The following is a 21,327-nucleotide window of genomic DNA, read 5'->3' on the forward strand; positions in this document are numbered from 1 at the left end:
TGTAGTGAGAGGTAATGGAGCCACAAGGTAAAGAGAATCAAGTCCCTGGATTTAACCATATGAAGCTACCTAATTTTGAGTTAAAAGATGGTTGTTCTGTTTCTACGAGGTATTTTCCCCCTCCAATTTCTTCTTAGACACCTAAATAGCTTCTAGAATTACCTAAATGTTTTTATGCGTTTAAAATTAAGCAGGGGAAGCTCAGGTTAGATGTAAGGAGGAAGTTCTTTACTGTGAGGGTGGTGAGGCACTGGAACAGGCTGCCCAAAGAAGTAGTGAATGCTCCATCCCTGGCAGTTTTCAAGGCCAGGTTGGACAGAGCCTTGGGTGACATGGTCTAGTGTGAGGCCCAACCCATGACAGGCGGGGTTGGAACTGGATGATCTTAAGGTCCTTTCTAACCCAAACCATTCTGTGATTCTATGATTCTGTGATTCTATAAACCTGCCTCTTCCTTCGGTACCTTTAAGCAGTGATTTTCCACCTGTTTGTCCGTGTATTTTTCTGAAGGAAATATTTGAAGGTAACCCAAAAAAAACAGTTTGAGGAGGCCAAACTCTACTGCAAACATCAGCTGCTTTTTATTATAAAAAGTATTTCAGGGCTTGTTAACTAGAAAACGTTAAATTGCAGTTTTAGAGGTGAACGGTGCTCTCCATACCCTCACATTAACCCTAAGAACAGTAGTGAATCACACCATGAGGGCTGCAAAACCCAAGTTATTTTTTGCTCATTCTCCAGAAGAGGCTTTGGAATTTTGTTTCCTTCAATGCAAATCATGGCACAAACAACTCAGGGAGTGAGGTTTCCATTACACCCATAGGGAGACTTTGCTATGGTCTAGAAGAGCCTTAGTCCTTCTGATATCATAGACTCATAGAACAGTTAGGGTTGGAAAGGACCTTAAGATCACCACTTTCCAATCCCCCTGCCATGGGCAGGGACACCTCACAGTACACAATGTCATCCAATCTGGCCTTGATATGTCAGAGCTTGCTCCATCAAGCATGGCTGGGGCCAATTACAGTCAGCTGCCTTTGCAGTACCTCTGCAAGGAGCAATGCCTAGGGTAGAGCATCCATTTTGGGCTTATTACTCAGAGAAGTGAGCAGTGGGGGTATTAAGACATCAAAACTGGCCTGTGCTTCCCCTGGCTGCAGAAGGGTCTGATTGGCTGTGGTCAGTAGGGTAAGGTGTCTGTGTTAGTGCTGGCTTCCCAACTCACCTCCCCTAGACTTGTTTTAAGGGATTAACCACTCTGCTGAGATCAGAGTGTGAACACTGGCAGATTGCTGGCTTCTTTTAAAGAGGGGATAAAAAGCCGGTGAATGGAAGTTATGGGGGTAGTTGAGGTGGTTGGTAACTTCCCATCTTCCCAGCATGTCCCAAAAGGCACCAGCTCTGAGAGAAGCACAAGAGGGTGACCTCAGGGCTAGAACTATGCTTTTTGTTGACTCACCTCATATGTTTCACATTATTATCCTCTCCTCACCTTTAAAATTAACCAAATCCCTGCACTCAATAAGTAATTTCTTGTTAATTCACCCTTCTTGTAGAGAATCTACAGAAAACAGTGGCATAAGAGGGCTTAAAAAATATCCTTTAACCCTTATTCCACATAACCATCTAATATCATGCTGCAAAAGGAGCCCCTGTGGACACAAATCTATACTATATGCCCTTCAAAAAGCCTGGAATTATGCAAATAGCAGATAAAGAATCATACACATGGGAAGCCACAAGGATTCAGTAATATTTTGCATTTCTAAAACCAACCACCTTAAAGCTCCCTTAGAGGTAGTTAAACCTGGAAAAAGAAGAAACCAAATGTCTGTCATTTTGGCTATTAAGGCTTAATTTTTTGTCTTTATTTCTTCTCTTTATTATAATTAAAATAATTTCTGCTAAGGTATGAAGAGAATGATGGGGCTAGCCCTGAAGTTCAGCTATCTGAACACACCACAACAAACTACTCTATATGATATGAGAAATAACGAATACATACCAAATTAACAGAGTGGGAAGCTGACGAAATCTACAGATAGCACCATGAGGAATAGGCAGATTTCACAGTTGTTTAAGGAGGATTTATGCAAGAAATGGCCAAACTTCACAGTTAATTAAAGAGAGCGCTGGGGACCTGTTGGGAAGTGAAATTTTGCAAGGCCAACAGTGCCATAATAACTGCTTCAGAAATACCCAATTCAGAAATGGATGTAGAAGAACTGAAAAGGGAAAGAAGAAGTTGGGGAATTTCTTTATTTGGGAGGAAACAAGGGCAAAGAAAGGATAAAGGGACAGGCACAAGAAGCAGCACCATAAGGAAATGGAGAGAAAGAAGGATGACAAGAACTTGTTGAGTGCAAAGAAACTGTTGGTCAATGTTATTGTCCAAATTATTGTCCAACAGCTCTGCTCCTGACCACCACAGTCTGATCGTACTAAATTCCATTCCTGTTCCCTGGCTGAGCATGCAGGCTGTGGTGTGTGAAGGGGTGAGATTCACTAACAAACTTCAAGCTGGTCTTGCAGGTGAGGTGGATGAGAGGTCTGGATGCTAAAAGCTGGAGAAAGGACATGAGACCCATATCCCCTGCGTAGACCGCAAAGACCATGAGGGATGTGTGTCTTTGAATGGGATTCCTTACATCCTGGTGTAGTCCATGGATATTCAATGTGAGGAATCAGTGGAGCACAGAGGTGATTCTTCTGGTTAGAATCTGCTTTAGGATGCGATGACTTGACTGTACTTTGGTATGACTTTACATTGGATGTGATAGTACGATTCTACCATAAGTTCTGCTTTAGCTCCATTGAATTGCTCTTCAAGACCAAGAAGGAAGTCTGGAATGAATGATTAAATGATCATGCCCTTATCAACCAAAGGAAATCCAGGGGTTAACTGAGTATCACAGCCCTGTCTGGGGCAGTGAAGGAAGTTTTGTTTTTCTCCTTACCATTACATCCTGGTCCCTCAGAGAGAGTCATTGCTTTGCCACCTCCTTTCCCATTCTGCATCCAACATGTGCAGTGGAGACATCCCTTCTTGCAGCAGATCCCAGGCAGCCCACCCAGAGCAAAGCAATGTTATGTGTACTTAGCAGCTACATTTTACAGTGTAAATGTACTGCACAAGAGCATAGACTGCTACCAGACAGCAGCTGCTCAGCTACATCCTGTATTCGACCTGGTGTCTAACTTAGCATCTCCCATCAGAATCAGTTCTCCTCACTAATGCAACTGAAAGCTGAAGCAAGTTCTGAGCATGGTGGTACGTATCCTTATGAAGATCTCCAGCTTTAAGAAATGGAGAGGGATTGCTTGTGCAATTCTTGAACCACTGTTAAGTACAATACTGCCTACACAGTTAAAGGCTATTTTCAAGCAGGAAGTTGGCTCACTTGGACCTTCAAGTTTGCATGACAATGGAATTGTTAGTTGTTTTCTCAAGGTTTCCTGTACTTAGATGAACTCAGACCGTTTGAAGAGAATGGTTAATTAGCCAGACTAATGAGACCAGAGATCTCCAGTTTCAGTGCAGAGCTAAAGAGGGCTCATTAAGGCAAAAAGCTCACAGAATGAGCCAACACCAGCAAAAAGGAACAACAAAGAAGAGTGTTAACCCTTAAAGAGCCTTTGGTTTTCCATCCAAAGAGGGAAACAGATCCACTTTCTGAAAGAGAGCAGTAACACAGAGGATGGCTAAGTCCCTGCTAGAATACACTGACAAGGGCTGCTGAGCTGCTTAGTAGACAGGTCTCCCATGGAAAATAAACCAGCATTCAATGGTTTATATTTCCCCATGGGAAAGGAGGGAGAGGAATAAGCTGCAGAATGCTGGGTGGGAATGCATCAGTTTCTTGTAGAGATATAGAGAGGACCACACATATATCAAACCCAAAAGGTTTTCCTTTGTCTGTGAAATTCAGGGAGGGAAGCAGGTCTTTCCTGGGGATAATGTCCTACATTGTTCAATCAAACATACAATGAGACGACTCAGTTGTGACAGGTTGTTCCTGGCTCTCCCCTTTGCTGCCTTGATCCTTGCAACCTTTATCACCCAGGCAGATCACCACAACATTTGTTTGCATTTCTGTTGCTATCGAGCCCTTTTGCTGACACACAAGCCCAGCTCAAAGTTAACAGTTTTGTATGGCATTGTGCAGGAGGTGTATATACGTCTACATTTTTAAATGTACTCCGCTATGTACTGAAGTACCAAGGGAACAACATTATTGATTTACACAAAGCCCAGTAATTCACAGAGAAAAATAAACAGACCGAACCTTTGCCTTGCACTTACGATTGTTACACTGGCATTTTCTTTTCTCTCCTATGTATTAAACTCTCTTTTGAGAAACAAAAGAGGTAAGAAGGGGGGAAAAGTGGTCCAGAGATTCATGGCATGCTTTGTTGTGCTGCTATCGCATCCTGTTTTCTCACCTGCTAACAAAAAGAGGTGAAACAGAATAAAAGGGCTGTTCTTTATATAACACCTTATACCTTGGAAAATGCTCCATCCGCTATGTGTAAAGCCAAACTAAGCCTAATTCTTAATTCTGCCCTTACTTATATCTCATTGACGTAAGTACCAGCTACGTAGATTCTTGTCTTTCCTCTGGGGGCCCTGTATGATTGGATCCAGCTCTGGGGAGGTGGGTGGGAGCTGCTTGGATGAGTGCAGCAACAAAGCCTGAGTGCTAAAGAGGATGTAAAAATGTTCAAAGGAGGAAAGCTGTAGGAGGGAAATTGGGGCTTTGTAGAATTACTGGAGCTGCAGCAGCCAGGGCTGGACATGGAGGTAAATTGCTCTGTTTGTGTTGAATGCATTCATAATGGCCACAAATTATGAGGCTTTTTCTTCTTTGTATCACCGGGGGAGAAGTAGTAATGGGCATCTCACTTTTGCTAATTGCAGTGCAAGTTAATAACACCCTACCTGTGTAGATACCTTCTGTGTAGGTGCCTTCTGGTAGAAATGGTCTTGGTCATTTCTTCACCTTAATGGGTGTAAAATATTGATCTGTGAGTAAAAACAACCATCACCTGCGTACTGCTCCTCTCAGATGACTGTGTTTTCATGATGGATGGCACAACAATATTATTGATGAAGCTATTTTAAAGACAACATATCTACTGAGCATGAACACACAGTTTGTGAAGCAACGGTGATGAACCAGAAAGTGGTTGCAGTGCAAGAAGCTTGAAACCACCACGCATCTTACACTTAGGGATACTCATGTGCTTTTCAAATGCTAATGATTCAAACCTCAAAATGAGGTGTCAAAGTAATGTTATGTTGCATTAACAGTAGGGAAACTGAGACAAGGAGCCAAATAGCTTATTTGGCTCCTGACTCCTCCATTTGGAAGTGGAGAAAAATCGATGGATATGACTATGAGTAAAATACCTCTTACTTTACATGAACTAGGGAATGTGTTTTGAAATCTTGTAAATGAGAAGAGCTCAAATACTCAAAAACTAATGAAGAAATAGAGAGATATAATGTTGATACCTTGCTGGATCTACCCTCACTGCTTGATGCATAGTCATTTCCTGTTAGATAACAATTTCCTTCAGAACAAGCCACAAATACTAAGTCTGAACTTTCCTTCAGTTCTGAAGGAAAAGTTCCTTCTTTCAGTTCTGAACTACAATTTAAACCTTAGTAAAGTATTTGTACTTGAGTAAATGATTTCCAAGAACAAAGGATCAATGGGCACCCTAAATGAACTCTTCATATTTTTTTATACTTTGACATTTTGTTTTGATTTTAGATAGGTTCTGTCTTAATTCAGCTTTCAGACAAATGATTTTTGTTACATCTTTCTTTGTAGAACTTCAGAGCTCTTTACCTTCCCATTACCTCTCATTTTTCCTGTGAAATAAGTATTGGAGAAGGTAACATTCATAGGGAACAGACTGGGAAGGGAGGCAGGAGCTAATTGTCAGGAAGAACAAGCATACAGGTGTCAGGCAAATACCCACTATACTTTCCCTGATCCCTTCCAACAACTACTGCTAATTCAGTACTAATGGGGTGATTCATTTATTCTCTTAAGGTTCCATGGAAAATGAACTGCAAGCCAATATTGAACAGATATAAGCCCATTTCAGCCTAGTTTTAAGTGGTGCTGAGATAACATATAAATGACTCACTAAAAATCAACAGGAAATTGGAGCCCAAAATATGACTCATTCATTGATCCCACAAACGTATGCCAAGGATAAGTGAAAGGTTTTGGAGAAGAGTGTGGATCCAATTGAATGATGTCAGAGAAAATGAAGTTGCTGGAAGTAGATAGTGAGAGAAGTTAGGGCCATCATTCTTTTTTGGGTGCACACGACCTGGGTACAGATCATATTGCAACAAACATAAATGGCATTTTGCATTCTTTGCCAAGTTAAAATGGATAAACCAATGGAGATAGGTTAAACGACCATGGTGCTGCTTCCCACACAGGCAAAAATCCATATATCTTAATTCCTCTTCTCTCCCTTGACTGAGGAAACGTCCATCTACATGCAATTAAGTCTTGGTTTCATAATTCAGGATTATCAATGTCTCATTGTCAAGATTGCTGCAACACTCTTTAAACACCAACTTGCAGATGAGATAGCAAATGAGTTAGTACATTAGAAAATGTCCTTTATTTTCAAGGGAATGAATAAAACAAGATGAAAAATACACCTTTTTTCTTCCAAATCTTGATGAATCTTCAGGAGCAATATAATTTTGAACCAAAAAATAATTAGCAGGCAATTTGGGGGAAAAATTACCCATTTTGCTTCCTATTTCTTTCCAAGGGAGAAAGAGAAGTAATTTTTTATTGCTGTCTAAATAAACTGGCACTGTGATGGGAAAACGTGCAGATGAAATTAAAAGTATGACCTCCAATATTAAGTACAGGCTTAATCTACCTACCTCCAAAGGTAGCAATCATCCTTTTTCATCCTGACGGAAGAATCAAGAGGATCTCAGTCCACTGTGAGACTTAGACACTATTTATCGTGTGCTTTATATTTGCTTGGGTTTTGCTGGTGGGTCCCAGATTTTCTTGCAACTGGGGTCAGCATCTACCATTCCTATTTGTCTTGGAGTAGAAAGAAGAGACTAGCTCCCTACATCTTGGAGAGATGTAATGGAGTACAAATAGCATGCCTAAAAGAGAAGTTTTCATGAATTATATTACCTTTTGCACAAGAAATGTGCTCATGAGATGGATTCCAAAAGTGTGTGTTTATGGAAATGTGACTTTTTTCTCATTGTGCTGGATTTTTTTTTGCTTTTAACTTGAAAAAACTTCACAAGACTACTTCCAAAGGGAAATAGAGAATAGGGCAGAATGTTACAGGCTGTTTAAGCATCCACTGATCCGACACCAAGGAGCATCACCTACCAGTTTGGTTACACAAAGATTTCTCGTCTGATAAGTTTGTGCTCCCAATTCACAGCACACTATTTCTTCTTCTAGAATGGATGACAATAGCAAAGAAGTACTATGCAGTGTATTGTGTCCAAGGTAATGAAGCCAGGTCCAGGCAAATTAACTCAGCGATATTGAGAAGGCTATTCATTTGAGCATGGTTTGTGGAGCATTGCAGTAAGGCAATTCTCACTAACTCTTTCAATGCTGCTTGAAGTATTTTTACCCTGTATTTCGGTCTGCTATGCTTGAAAACCCCAAACAAGCAAGCAAATAACTGGAAAATGCAACAACTCAACAGGCTGAAAATCATGTTTCAAAATGGCTAATGAACCATCTGTAAGAAACAAGTAAATAAATTGTCAAAGAAACACGACCAGATAAGAAGTTAGTATTTACATTGCATTAAAGCTCCAGCTAAGAACAAATAATAATCATCAACGATTTACCAATAATAACTGTGCTAGTGCAGGGGATATGGTTCATGGCCTGTCTTCAGGACTTCTGAATAACATATCCTGGCATGATAAAACATTTTAGGAGTCTAGTGTGTGTTTACTTTTACTTTATTGCTAACAAAAATCACCTCTTTAATCTTAATTAAAAAGACCCCAAGGAAAGTAAAACCATTCATTGAAATGGCTGGAAAGAAAAACAAATATTAGCAGTGCTTTTAAGATTGCTGTTCTCCATCAGCAATACAGCTTGTTTTGTGCCAGACAGCAACAACGCAGAGAAGATGTTTACAACATAAAAATGACATTGAGTTCTATAGCACAAGCAAAGCAGCTTCACTGTTCCTTGATCCAGCTGAGAAGAGCTAAAGGGTGAATAAATTTGTTCTTTCCAAAGGGAAGTAGACTCGTATTGGAGCGCAAGGTGTACCTTGGGATTTAGAAGAAAGGTTTTTCCTCCTTTTTTATTTTGCTCTCCTTCCTAAGTTCTCTCCTTTTCTCCTGCTATGGAGGGATTGAAAAGGTGTTTGATGTAGCACCAAATAGAAACTGGGTGTATAATGGCGCTGGAGATGGTAAGGACCTAAAGCACTGAAGAGTAGTACACCAATATCAACATGTGCTTCTTATATGCTGCACTGGAGAAGACATAGTAGAAGACAGCATAAAGGTGAGGATGGCATTTTGGGGAGATCAAAGGAAATGTAGGAAGAAAATCCAAGATGAAAATTTAGATTATGCTGCACAAGGGATTCAGGGAAGAGTATTCAGGCATTTTAAAGATGCAAGTGTGAGTGATGTGGATCAGTTATTTTAGCAAACACATTCCAGATTAAATAAATGGAAAGAGCAGAATGTGAAGACCTGAATTATATTTTTTCTAGCTGCATCAATATTGATTCCACATAGGAATAACTTTTGTCATTTGGATGTTCATTTTAACTTCAAACAATAGCATCCAGAACATGTTATATGCTGATGTGCAGAGAAAGGGCATTTTCAGTAGGCAACAGCAGTTCTCTTCCTTAAAAGAACCCAGAGTGAGATCCTGTTTGAAATGAAGTTGTCAAAGTTTTAGTGCCCAATACCAGTGTCTACGTTTGGATTTTGTGTTTAAGCTTCCATTATTGATAATGAACCTCAGATTCATGCAGTGCATCTCAGAGAGGGATTCATTCAACAACCACTACAACTTGGCTGCCCACATACAGGCATCTAATGCAATTTGATGTACAGTTGGGTATCAAGCCATTTCTCCGTGACTGGCAGTATCCCTACAGGAGATATTGTCCTTTTGAAGTGGGAACTAGGGGCTAAAATACCATTAAGTGCTTATGTTTAGGCAAGTGTATTGCATAGCACCTGTTTAGGATTAGCTGAATTACTCCCTAAACACCACTGAGTTCACCCATCAGTGACAGTAATGGGAGTTAGGATTCCTAGTAACCATGGACATATCAATGCATCTATATCTTAATCTGCAGCCAAATCTCCCTCAAGTCTGTAGTTAAATATTTTAGCAGTGGATAGTAACCACTTTCTTAGTTTAATCACACTTTTAAATTTATGTACCATGATTTTTAATACACAAATTAAGTACAGCTGATAAATTACGCAACAGTATATTAAGCAATTCTACTTTTACCACCCTCCCAGATACTTCATTTGAGTTTCAGTGTTCCTCTAGCAATGCAAGGCTTGACAGTCATCCTGAAATTCTATGTTTCAGCCATCATTATAACAAATTATAAATTATTAAAATATAAATTATTAAAAAAAATTAGTATTACTGTATTTTCTTTTTCTTGTAATATACCCAATCTGGCTACTTCTGTCAGGCTTTTTTCATGTTGGAGTATTATTTTTGGCAAGGTGGAATCATTAAACAAAGCACAGGTTTTCCTTGGTAAATGAAGGTATCAGTTTAGTTGAAATTTGTGGTAGGAGCAGACTAGTAGAGTAGTTGCCTTTACAATATCAATTGTCTGTTCCTAACAGAGATTTCAGAAGAGACAAAGTGGACCATACCATACAATTGTCTATTTTTTTCTATTAGCTATAGAGACAGTCAAGGAAAGAGATGATAAGCACGTGAAGTGATATGAACCTCAGAATTATTACCCTGTTTGGAAATCTCTTTTTCTCTATTTCAATTGGCAAAGTGAATGTAAGATTTATGGTGAAGTACTGAGCTTTCCACCCCTGGCAGTGTTTCCCTTTGCTTGGGCAGAAGTTAACGTATGCAGTGGCAGAGTTTGCTCTGCGCAGAGCTTGCACTGATTTCTGTATTAGAGGGAATGTGGAGTTAAGTCACTTGCTTCTGTGTCTGATAGTGTCAGTCAAGGAAGGTAGATGGTCTGGAACATGATAAGTTTGTGGGAGGGGTGGACTTGAGTCTAATATTAAGTGGGCTTTGCAGAAGATGCTCCTATAAAACAGGATACAGGGATTATTTGAGTAGATGCAGTTGCCTGCTGTGCTGGGGAAGATGTCATTGTCCTGCAAATGCTATTCTATAGATGCATATATTAGTGATGTGCATGAGGTTCCTCTCAGTTAATATCAAATGTTTAAAAGACTGGGTTCCAAGTTGGATTTAGGATGCATGAATAGACAGTGAAAACACATAAGCATTTCATTAGTTAGGTGTTGTATAACTATTGCAATAGATGAAGTTAGGCAAGCAGCCTGTGCTAAAGATTTGGGTATCCTGTAAATACATAAGGGCTTCACATTTTAGTTTTTCCATGTTGTGCATGTTGTGCTGCATAGAGCTCACTGTGCTTTCATTTGGAAGCACTTCTGAGTTTAAGCAACTAACCTCCAATCAACAGTTGTCTTCTGCTGATGGGCTTCCTGCATTTTTCCTAGCTGATATAATAGAAATTAAAGTTTGATGGTCTGCCAAAACTAGCCCATTCTTTCCTTCTGGCGAATGCCTCTCAAGTAGGTAAAAGCGAGTGCTAAAAGCTGCTGAAGTTTGATCGATCTTTGCTGATCAGCTCTATAAATTGCTCATGATCTGGTATCTAGGATCCAAGAGAATAAAAGGCAGCTCTAGCTTGACAAAATACTATCTCCCAGCACAAATATATGACTATTTCATTTTAAGTATGTTTTAGCATTCCAACTGCCTGGTCCCATAAGCTTCAGAGATGTTATAGCTACTTGGGATTCCATTGCAGTACTCACAGACTTAATAAAACTGTCTTGAGAACTAATGAATTATTTAAAGACTGCATAAAGAAAATGTAACCTATGCATTTAAAGTAGGAAAATCCACTTTAAAGTCATCATTCTGCTGTCTTTATCAATCTTACAAGGTTTTTTCTTCATATATTGGTATTTTGTTTGTCTAAGCTGAATGAATTCAGAATGGGAAGTATCGTCATTTAATTTAGACCAATACTTTGGTCTGCATAAATTTATATTGCTAATACATGTATTCTCTTTTATTCTATGTACATATTTCCTCTGTTAAACAGTAAAGTGTTTCATACAAAATTGGAAACCACATAAGCAGGTATAACTTGCATAGGGGCGTAGATGTTTCCTGGAGCTAACCTTGACCAAGAATATCAAAGATCTTTTGCTTTTTGCATAATGATAAACTTGCACTTGGACTGGTAAGAAATGACACTGTATGGATAGAAAAGCAACTAGCTCAAAAGCACCTTAAGAGTGCTCTAAGAGTGCACCTAAGAGAAGTCTCTAGGCTTCCCTGACTACTTAGGATAGTGAGTTGAACATGTAGGGCTGAATGGGGAAAACTAAGGAGGAAACACCTACGAATGATGTAATGTATGAATAGGCATGAGGTCTGTTGAGAATCTAAGCTCTGATGCATGCAGATACTGGACCTGTTTAATGAAGCAGCTACCTGAGCTGAGGAGAGCTGAGCTTAGGAGAAAGTCCTGGAAATGAATGAAAACAAAGAAAACCCCATACTGTGGTCTGAGATTAAATCACTAGAAGCATACGTACACAAAGATGTGATGGCATCCGTTTGCTCTGTGTTTTGCAAGCCTTTGCAGGGTTAAAGACCATCTCTTAACACTGTTCTCAGCTCCTGAAGTAGCTAAAGATGGAGACAACATTCATGGAGCTGGAGAAGTCTCCATTCTTACATCCTAGTTTGATTGTCCTCACAGATTTCAAGAGATGTGTGCATTTACACTGTAGTGCACACTTATAACATGCCAGTCCTTTGAGTGACCCATGACAGTGCCATGAAAAGGCAGTGGGATGCTTTAGTAGAGGGAAATAAGGATGCATGAAGACAAAATTGTTTGCAGATTGAAGTGTTGGCAAAAGATAATTACCAAAATACAAGATTTTTTCTCCCTTTTCTCTGCAAGCCAAGGGAGTCTCACAGCAAGTAAATAGATAAAAGCTGATCACTGGGCATGGAGAAAGAGGCAAAACACTGAGGTAGGTAAGGCAGGAAGCATAGAAAGTAGATGAGATTTGCTGTTCTGAAGCAGAAGGAACAGAGCAAGAACATGGGCAAAAAGAAGAGGTTGAAACTAGGCTGGAAAGATTATTGCCTGTAGACAGGTGGAGGATTGGCAAGAAAAGAATTACAGAGGAGAATCCAGAGGGACCCCAGACCTATCAATGGATGTCTATCTAGTTCCTCATCAGGGTAGGCAATGCATCAAACCACAAGACTGGGCTTTAGCACATGCTGCTGGTGAGCAGCCAAAGAACCAGAAGTCTGTGGAAAGTGAAATGCTGAAGGCTTTGTGCTTAAAATTAACTGGCAAATTGAAAACGGCCCCTCATTATACCTTCCTTTAGAGATTTCAGTTTGAAGCTTTTCTTCTTGCTTGTCCCAAGTGAGGAATTTACTTTAACTAAGTCATTCTCTATCTCACCCTTCTTGGATCATCCAGATAGACTTGTCACTAAATGCAATAAGATCTGCTCAGTTGGCACCCTGAGTGAATATAGCTGCCTACCTCTGCACAGAAGCTATGGCTTGCTTAAGATGACAGAGAAAAACTACAAAGTGTTTGCCTTTTGCACTGCCTGGCCCAGTGCCCCTTGCCTGATAACGTTATAAGAGATTGACATGATGGAAGTGAGGGAAATTGGTTCTAGAAATGCTCTGAGCTGAGCTGAAGTTAAGGCTGCATGGGAAGTGTTAGACCAAGCAACTAACTTAGCCCTATAGGTACCTGTAGGACACCTCTAGATGACAATGTGGTGTAAATTTACTCTGAATACTGGTCATATTACTGGATTTCAATGTGCTGTGAGGTTTCAAAGAACCAGGTCCCAAAGAAATGCTCCGTTTTGTCAGAAACTCACAGGAGTTGTAAGGGGCAGAGATGCTGCTCTTCATTGGATCTTAAAATGCTTTCCCTCTTCTACTGTCCACTAAATACATGAGACTATTCATTTTTCAACATAAACCCCCTTGGCTTCCCATATACCATTATGTCTCTGTACGGCACTTCCCATGCACACCTATAGAGCTACTGAAGTCAAAAGATATGGTGGACTGAGACATCAAAGTGAATCAGAGGGAGAATCAGTGATCTATTTAAAGGAAAGGAAGCTTCTTGGAGAAGCAATTATGTCTTAGGATGCATCTTTTTCTTGTAGCTTTAGAACTGCTGGAGTCAGAGAGCATTTGGGTTTCTCCCTGTTCCTTGAGAGAATTGCTGGATGCACATCCAGCTGTGTAGAGGACATGGAGAAATGCTGATGCAACCAGACCCACTCAGTGCAAACAGAAGGCAGAATGTTTGGGGCCAGGAGTGTTATCCCATACAATTTCCAGCTGTGAGTCCTTATTAAAGCAGGATTGGAGGATCTCCCCAAAGTCTTGGTTCCCTGCGAGGGAGGCTACCATGTCCCTCATGAACAGCTGAGATCCAGTGGGTAGTGTGTTTCAGGAAGTCCCTAAGAGATGGCTCAAATATGAGGAGTATACGGAACAGCAGATATTGCATTTCTTCTTCAGGCAAAGGTTTGACTTTGCAGGCTTTGCAGTGCTGGACTGGAAACAAACTGAGCAGGAAGCAAACTGCTTTCCCATGCAAGTGAATTAACTCTGTGTGCTTACAATCTGAAGAAACTATTTCCACAATAACTTCACCTTCGCTATACACATCACTGCAGAGCATCACTGTATGAGCACGCAAGACCCAACTCCTTCAGGTGGCATCCTGCTCACCAGACAGAAATCCAGACTGTTGAAGCTGGGATGCCTGAGACTGGATTAGGAGCCCTGCTGTCGTTTTAAATCCAGCCAGCTGATGGCTGTGTCGTGTAGGAAATGAGCTCTCAGTCTTATCTAAAGCAGTGGTGATGGTGGAAACTGCAGCCACATCTCTGCTGGGGAAGCAAAGAGAGGGTGAGTCCTTTAGGGAACTAAGAGTCATCATCCAGACAGCACAGGGAGACTAGGGTTTGGTCCCAACAAAGGCACAGGATGAAACATGATGGGTGTTGGCAAAGGGGATGGGTGAAAAGGGGACCAACAGGAGCATATGGGAGAAAGAACAGTACCCCGGATAGAGAGGGGATGGAGAAAGCATCTGTATTGGGAAAAGCAGTTGGGATAAGCATCAAAATGAGACCAGTCAGTAAATCCTGGGCATATTCTGGGACAAAAAGGAATTGCTTATACTTACCTTTTCCTTAACCAAAGGATGATAAATGTCACCAACCCCTCTGTTTCCCACAGCTGCTCTGCCACAACTGCTCAGGAAAGCTTTGATGGAACATTGTTTTTATCCTGTCATAACTCACATAAAGGTGTCAGTTTTACAGAAAATGTGTGTTCAGAAGCAGTCCTCTTCCCTGAAAGACAGGATTACGATAATACTGCCAACAGGATTTGGTTCAGATGGTATCATTGGATGTTGGTAGCTATTTTTCTTTCCCCAAGAGAAATCTATGGTTATTTTCAATAGTTTTAAGAGGTAAAAATGGGGAAAGAAGCTATTTTTATTTTAGTTTGTTGGCCTAATTTTAAACTTTGGATTTTATTTTATGAGATACTTAAATTTCAGTTCCTTCCCCCCCCCCCCCCCCCCTTTGTGTTCCCTCTTAATCTTGGAATGGAAATCACTGTCAAACTGCAACATTTCACACAATTTAGAAAGCATTTGAGCCAATGTAGTGTTAAGGACCTGTATACATGGATACCAGATTTCTCTATGTGAGCTCTAGGAGTAACCCACTCAGCTGGCATTGAATTGATAGCACAGTCGCCTTTCCCTACACCACTTCTTTCCACAGACAGGACTCTATTTATTAGTGAAGGATTCCCAAATACTGCCCTGTACCAACCCAGACTGAGCTTCTCCACCGGGCACAGAGTGGCACAGCTCTCATTTCACTTGGATTTCCTCTGTATCTCACCACCCCACACTGGGACATCCTGCTTGATACAGATCATAGGAAGTGATAAAAAGCCTGATTTCCATTCCTATCCATGGAGTTGGGAACCCAAAACGCTTTTGACCTTGATTTTGGTTCTTTAAAAACTGGTCTGGTTTTGGAAGTGTGCTTTTTCATCTTGGATCTCAACAAATGGGATTTATGTTGATCAGTTGCAGGCACCCAGACATCAGGTGCATGGTCAAAATCATCATCTATTTGGCCTTATTAATGAATAGCAAGAGGTAAGTGTCTTGATGAGGTGACTAACTCTCACCCTAAGGCCAACATCTAAGATACTTGGGGATGAATCAATGTCTGAAATAAAGGGGAGAAAGTCACTTACTGAATCTTTTTCCCACTGGCTAAAACATAGGACAAGAAAAATAACTTAGATCAATCTGAAGTTTTAAAATCCCACATATAAGTCCAATATATGCAAAAACAGGGAGTTGGCTGTATTCACTCAAGATGTTGCTGCCTTTTAAGAGCTGGAATTAGTTTGTTATGGTATTCAGATAGGACAGCATTTCTTCAAAACCCCCTGGTATCTTTAGTGCCTAAGGTGATGATTTCCCAATGCATTAGATGTAATGCACTGTTGACCAAACAGCATGTCCCTAGAAGGGAGCCAAGGGTTTGCTCTATTACCAGCTCACTGCTCTCCTTTCCCACATCCAAAGAGAAGATATTAAATCATTGGGGATTTCACTCTAGAAATATCTCCTCCAGATAATAATTAAGATCTCTACATATTTTCTATCAGTTATTCTGACAGCAACCATCAAATCAGAAAGATACCACTTGTGTCTATCTTTATATATGTTGCTATATATCAACATATCATTTAATATATATTCATATGTATTATTTAACATATTTATATAATGATCCTTAAATCAATTTTTATTTTTATTGCAGATTTCAATCTTGCAATAAAAGTGCAATATGATGGATGTGGGTCTCTTTCCATCCAAAAGCTTAATATGTCTCTCATTATCCATAATACATAAAATACATCTCTGTAAAATACAGTCAGCACTTAGGACTAGATTAAATTAGTGAAATGCATTCAGCTACCTATGAAAAGAAGTTAAAAGGAGTTAACTGTACGTTTGGCTCGTTATTTTTCCCCTCTCATTGCTCTGGTGAAGAGATACACATTTCATTTCCCATTGATACAAACACCAGCTAGAAATAATTGGTCTATGACTTATTGTGAGCAGAATAAGAAAGACAGAAGAAAGGTATCACAGAGAAATACCCTTTGTGGAGAAGCCTGGTTTGCTGGGAAACATGCCATGCAGCCTCTCATAACTGTAGTGATTTCTTTTCACCACCTTTAGGCACTTTGAACATATAGGAATACAGAACACCCCTACCAAAACCCTGCAGTGGGTCAGTGGCTAAGTGAAGTGTTATGCTCTAAGCCATGTCATCTCCGTAGGAGTGGATGGATGAATTCAGATCATCTGAAACTGAAAGAGGGTAATTTTGTTTACACATTAGGAAGGAGTTCTTCCCTGTGAGGGTGCTGAGGCACTGGCACAGGGTGCCCAGAGAAGCTGTGGCTGCCCCATCCCTGGCAGTGTTCAAGGCCAGGTTGGACACAGGGGCTTGGAGCACTCTGCTCTAGTGGAAGGGGTCCCTGCCCGTGGTAGAGAGTTGGAACTGGATGAGCTTTAAGGTCTCGTCCAACCCAAACCATTCTGTGATTCTATAAAATGGAGGTATTTTCACTTACTCTTGTTTAATGTGTGTATGCATGCCTGGTCCATGGCAAATATGCCACAGCAGCAGAGGCCAGGGTAGCAGAGGCAAGAAGCTGTGGTACAGTAAGCCGTAACTCAAGTGCTGAAGGTTGCCTATGCATAGTCTCTTGTTTTCTGCCTGTATCTTCATGTTCCACAAACAACTTCATTAGGCCAAGTCTGAAACAGGAGAGGACATGATGACACCAATAGGAAGAGATCTACTTCGTCTTGGTGAAAATCAAGGCAAGCAGAAAAACTTGACTTACCTTACTGTTTCCATCTCTTTCAAATGAAAGCCCTTTGTGTTAACATAAGCAAGAAAACATAAGAAGCTATAGCCTCTATAGCCACATATCCTGGTGCCATCATACTCTACACCAGACAGATGGATAGGGATCTCTGCTGGGGAAGTCAAGAGGGTGTCTGGCCCTCCAGGAACTCAATCAAGATCCAAAGAGCACCCAACAGACTATGACTTTGCTCCAAGGGAAGCACAGGATCAAGCCTGGTGGCTGTTGGGAAAAGGGAGTGGGGAAGAGGAAACCAACAGGAGCATGTAGGAGAAGGAACAGTTCCCCAGGTGGAAAAGGGAAGTCGAGAGCATCTGCATCATCACTGCCCACACCTGGAGCTGTTCCTGCTCTGAACACAGGCAAGTCACACTGCCTGAGGCAAGCCTTTTTCATACAGCTGGTGAGTTAATATCTAAGAAATATGAATAAATAATGTGTTTAATGGACCACAATATTGCTCTCCAGAGCAGGAGTGAGTGAGATGAAAGTAACTTCAAAGGATAATGCTAACACAGGAGGGCAGAGGGTCTGTCTTCACACAAAACGGGTCCTGGATTCAATTTTCAGGCATGTTAACATACTGACAACAGAAAACCAAGCTGAAAGAAGCTGAATCCAATACTTCTATATCCTGGAAGACTGGTCCCACACTCTTCATGTACTGATACACATCTGTGTTTGAATTCCTCTGTCAGTTTTGTCACCCTGTAAACCTTCAGCTTCTGATACCACATTGCACTAAGACCATGAACAAGATCTATTCAGGACTCAACAGCTGCTGTCTCTTATTGAGCCCTGTGTTTCCTTTCATGGCTCATTACAATAAGTTAGATTAGAACTATAGCTAATTGCTATTGCCATAGTAATTTACAGTAGATGCTGTTTCTATTTGTACATCACGGAGATGGCACAATGACACGTCTTTTCTAATTATATCAGCCAAATCATTCCCACTAAGTACTGTAATAGTATTTTAATTAATATTATTATCCCTGTATCTGTCACAAAGCTTAAAACTTTGAAGCTGGAAAACTCCTTTTGTACCTTCAGAAACATTGAGCTTGACAGAAATCTTCAACTCTTGGATCTTTCCATGCTCTTAAGCAAAAGAGAGCAAGGGAGACAAGTTTTATTCTCACCTTTGCCAAGGACATAACTATTGACAAGTGATTCTGTCTTTTGCTGCCTCTGTGGAAAGGGGAGAGTGTATTTAAATTCAGTTTGGATTGTCTTTTGTGGATGTGATTACAAAGAGCTCCTAACTTAGAAAGTGAGGCTTTTGTGAACAGGAATTAACCAGGAAATTCTCTTTTGTGCTTCAGGCTTAGGCTCACCACCACTTAGGTGATTACAATTAGCTACTAGTGATTAGTTAAATTAGGATTCAGTTACTCAAGCTATGTTTGCAGGTAAAGGAAAGCAGGGAAGCATCTCTGGAAGTGACCTTGGTCCTTAGTTTGCTGTTTTTCCTTTACTTCAATGGTCTTTAAACTTACTCAATGACTCCATTAAGTGTCTAAACCTTGGTGGGATAAAGGGGGCTTAAAGACTGTGATGCAGGACCCATTACTGTGTGTTTTTTTAGCCCCAGTTGTACGCAGATAGTGTATGTGTGTTCCTCTGCTGGGAACCTCCTTGGTGTCCAGACCAACTTGGCTGATTTCCTAGACAGAAACTATGTGATTGGACTGTCAGACCTGGATTATTGCTCTTTCGGCTTACTGTTATAAGCCAGAAGTGACAGCTCTGCTGTTTCAGAAGGAAACATGGAGCTGAACATGATGCTACACTTGGTATACTGAGTGCTGAGCCTGCTGTGACTCATGTTGTGGTAATGTATTCACAAACAAGCAAGCCACGGGAGTTTGTTTCTTCACAACTGTCTGCTGCATAAAAAGGTGGCAATAGTTTCGCATCTTGTGGGTGCTGCAAGATGTGCAGGGACAGTTTGCATTCAGGGAGGTTGGATTTTGGGTATGAAGTGCCCCATTGCTCATTAAGGGGAGTCCAAGGGCCAGCTGGCTTTCTCCAATCTTTCTGTGCAAGGGTCTATGATGAAAGTGCATTTTTACCTTAGTAAAAGAAGGTAATGCGTATGCTGAGAAAGGGAGGTAAAGCTGAAGCAAGGATGACCTTAGACAGCAGCTGATGAGCAGGGCAACAATAGGATATCTGAGTTAATGCAATGGCATCATGCTTTTGTTGACACAGATACTACCTTGGAGATCACCCCTCGGTTCAACACACAGTGGATTACAGACCAGGTCCCTAAGCTGTGCGTGACGCAGAGGACTGTAGAGCAAACAGAAGGCGAAAACTCATGAGGCACGTGCCTACATGTGAGGAGCTAATGGGCATCTCGTGCCTAATGTAAAGGTCACAGCAAGCCTGATGCTTTATAGAGCTTCTTTGTATTCCTGCCAGCCTAGCAAAAGGTGAAGAGGATGAGTCATTGTGCTGAAACCTGGTCAGATACTAAATACATCAATGTTTTTGTCTGTGATAGAACAGAGGCATTGTTGGCTTACTTTGGCAAAATTGAGTTGAACATCAGCAGCAAGCCCAGCAACAGTGCAAGGTATACATATGCATATGTATAGTTTAGTTTGAGCCATCACTATTTTAAAAGCCAGATTAGGTGGTGCAACACAGTGTTGTAGCCTTCTCATTGCTTTATTCCTATGAGGCCATGCACCACTGTGAGTGCCAGAGAACACTGAAATTTTAGGGTGAAGTCCTCAGAGCCATTACTTGCTTTCTAAAATGGACATGACTGGGCAAAACACATGGGTCAGTTGGGAAACTGCATAGGATGTTACTACCAGAAAGGAAGTCTTTCAAGTGGTTGGAAATTATATATCCAAGATGTCTAGCAAGATGTTAATTGGTAACTGTACTTCCAGGTTCTGCTGGTATATTTCTGGCGTATCGTACAATGGTGGTTTTGAACTATCTGAATATACAACATCTAAAAAGTTGTAAAAAGCCCTGCTTCAGAAGATGGTCCATCCTACATCAGTATTGAATTACAACAGAATTGGACCTTTTGCTGTGAGGAAACTAATAAATGCCACTTTCATTTGCTATTTCTAGGAACACTGGAAAAGTGTCCTAGAGTGGTCACAGTGGTAGTGGTACACATCCACATTATAATAGGTCTCTTGCCACTCAGGAATTTGTCTTCCATGGGAATATAAACCATATTTTGTGACTGTTTTTTTCCTCTTTGCCAGAACTAGACAGACAATGGCTTTTCTGTTTGTCTAGCATTCTCTTGTCACTTCATTTTGAAACTACCTGGAAGAAAACCAGGTAGTGCCAAGGCATCCTACAATCTTTGGAGGCCAAAAGCTTGGGTTAACTGAAACATTTCATTTAACTAAAGCAGAAGTGTGTTCCTCTGATTTTTTACTTCTTACTTTCATTCTATACAATTTAACAGAATATACAGTGAGAGGGAGGGGAAAATAAGAACAAAAGTCATTTGGAAATGAGGAATTACAATAATATGTTCTGGAAAGGTCAGAGAGGAAGTTTCAGCTGTATGGGAACACTGCTCTTCTTTCTCTTTTCAAAGAGACATTTAATGAAAGCCCACAAAATATTCCTTCATCAATGAATCAGCAGGCCATTTCTAACCAATCTACTTAACATGTTCTGCTTTCACACATCAACACTTGCTCTATAATCATGACACAGGAGGAACCAACTACTCATTTCTGACTGGAGGGCAGAGCCCATGTGATTTTATTGGGGGCACTGCTAAGCCAGGGTAATAAGATATCTGATTTAGCCAGTTAAACTTGTTAAAACACTTTGGTTTATCTCGACTAGGTTTTGTCCTGAACTAGCAGACTACTTATGTTGTCCAAATTTGCTCTTCAAAGGGTTATGTGACAAGAAGGTAGAAAACATCTCCCAGGTTGTTACTGAGAGCAGAACAGTGGGGAAGATTTGCACAGTTCCTTTGTGCTCAAGGTCTTTGATTGCAAGGTATGGCTTC

The 21,327-nt window shown here is 40.7% G+C and overlaps 1 long non-coding RNA gene across 1 annotated transcript; it reads right to left on the reverse strand.

Moving 5' to 3' along the window:
* Positions 1 to 16,267: 16,267 nt before the first annotated feature.
* On the reverse strand, positions 16,268 to 17,661 carry LOC134168025 (uncharacterized). Its single transcript, XR_009966362.1, has 3 exons — positions 17,298 to 17,661; positions 17,022 to 17,208; positions 16,268 to 16,755 (listed from the first exon to the last, which is right to left on the reverse strand). It is a non-coding gene; the product is annotated as an uncharacterized LOC134168025 (long non-coding RNA).
* Between the last annotated feature and the right edge of the window lie 3,666 nt (positions 17,662 to 21,327).

This window comes from Pezoporus occidentalis, unplaced genomic scaffold, assembly GCF_034315485.1.
Source record: "Pezoporus occidentalis ecotype Australia unplaced genomic scaffold, CSIRO_AGI_Poc_V1 ctg3, whole genome shotgun sequence".
Classification (NCBI taxonomy): domain Eukaryota; kingdom Metazoa; phylum Chordata; class Aves; order Psittaciformes; family Psittacidae; genus Pezoporus; species Pezoporus occidentalis.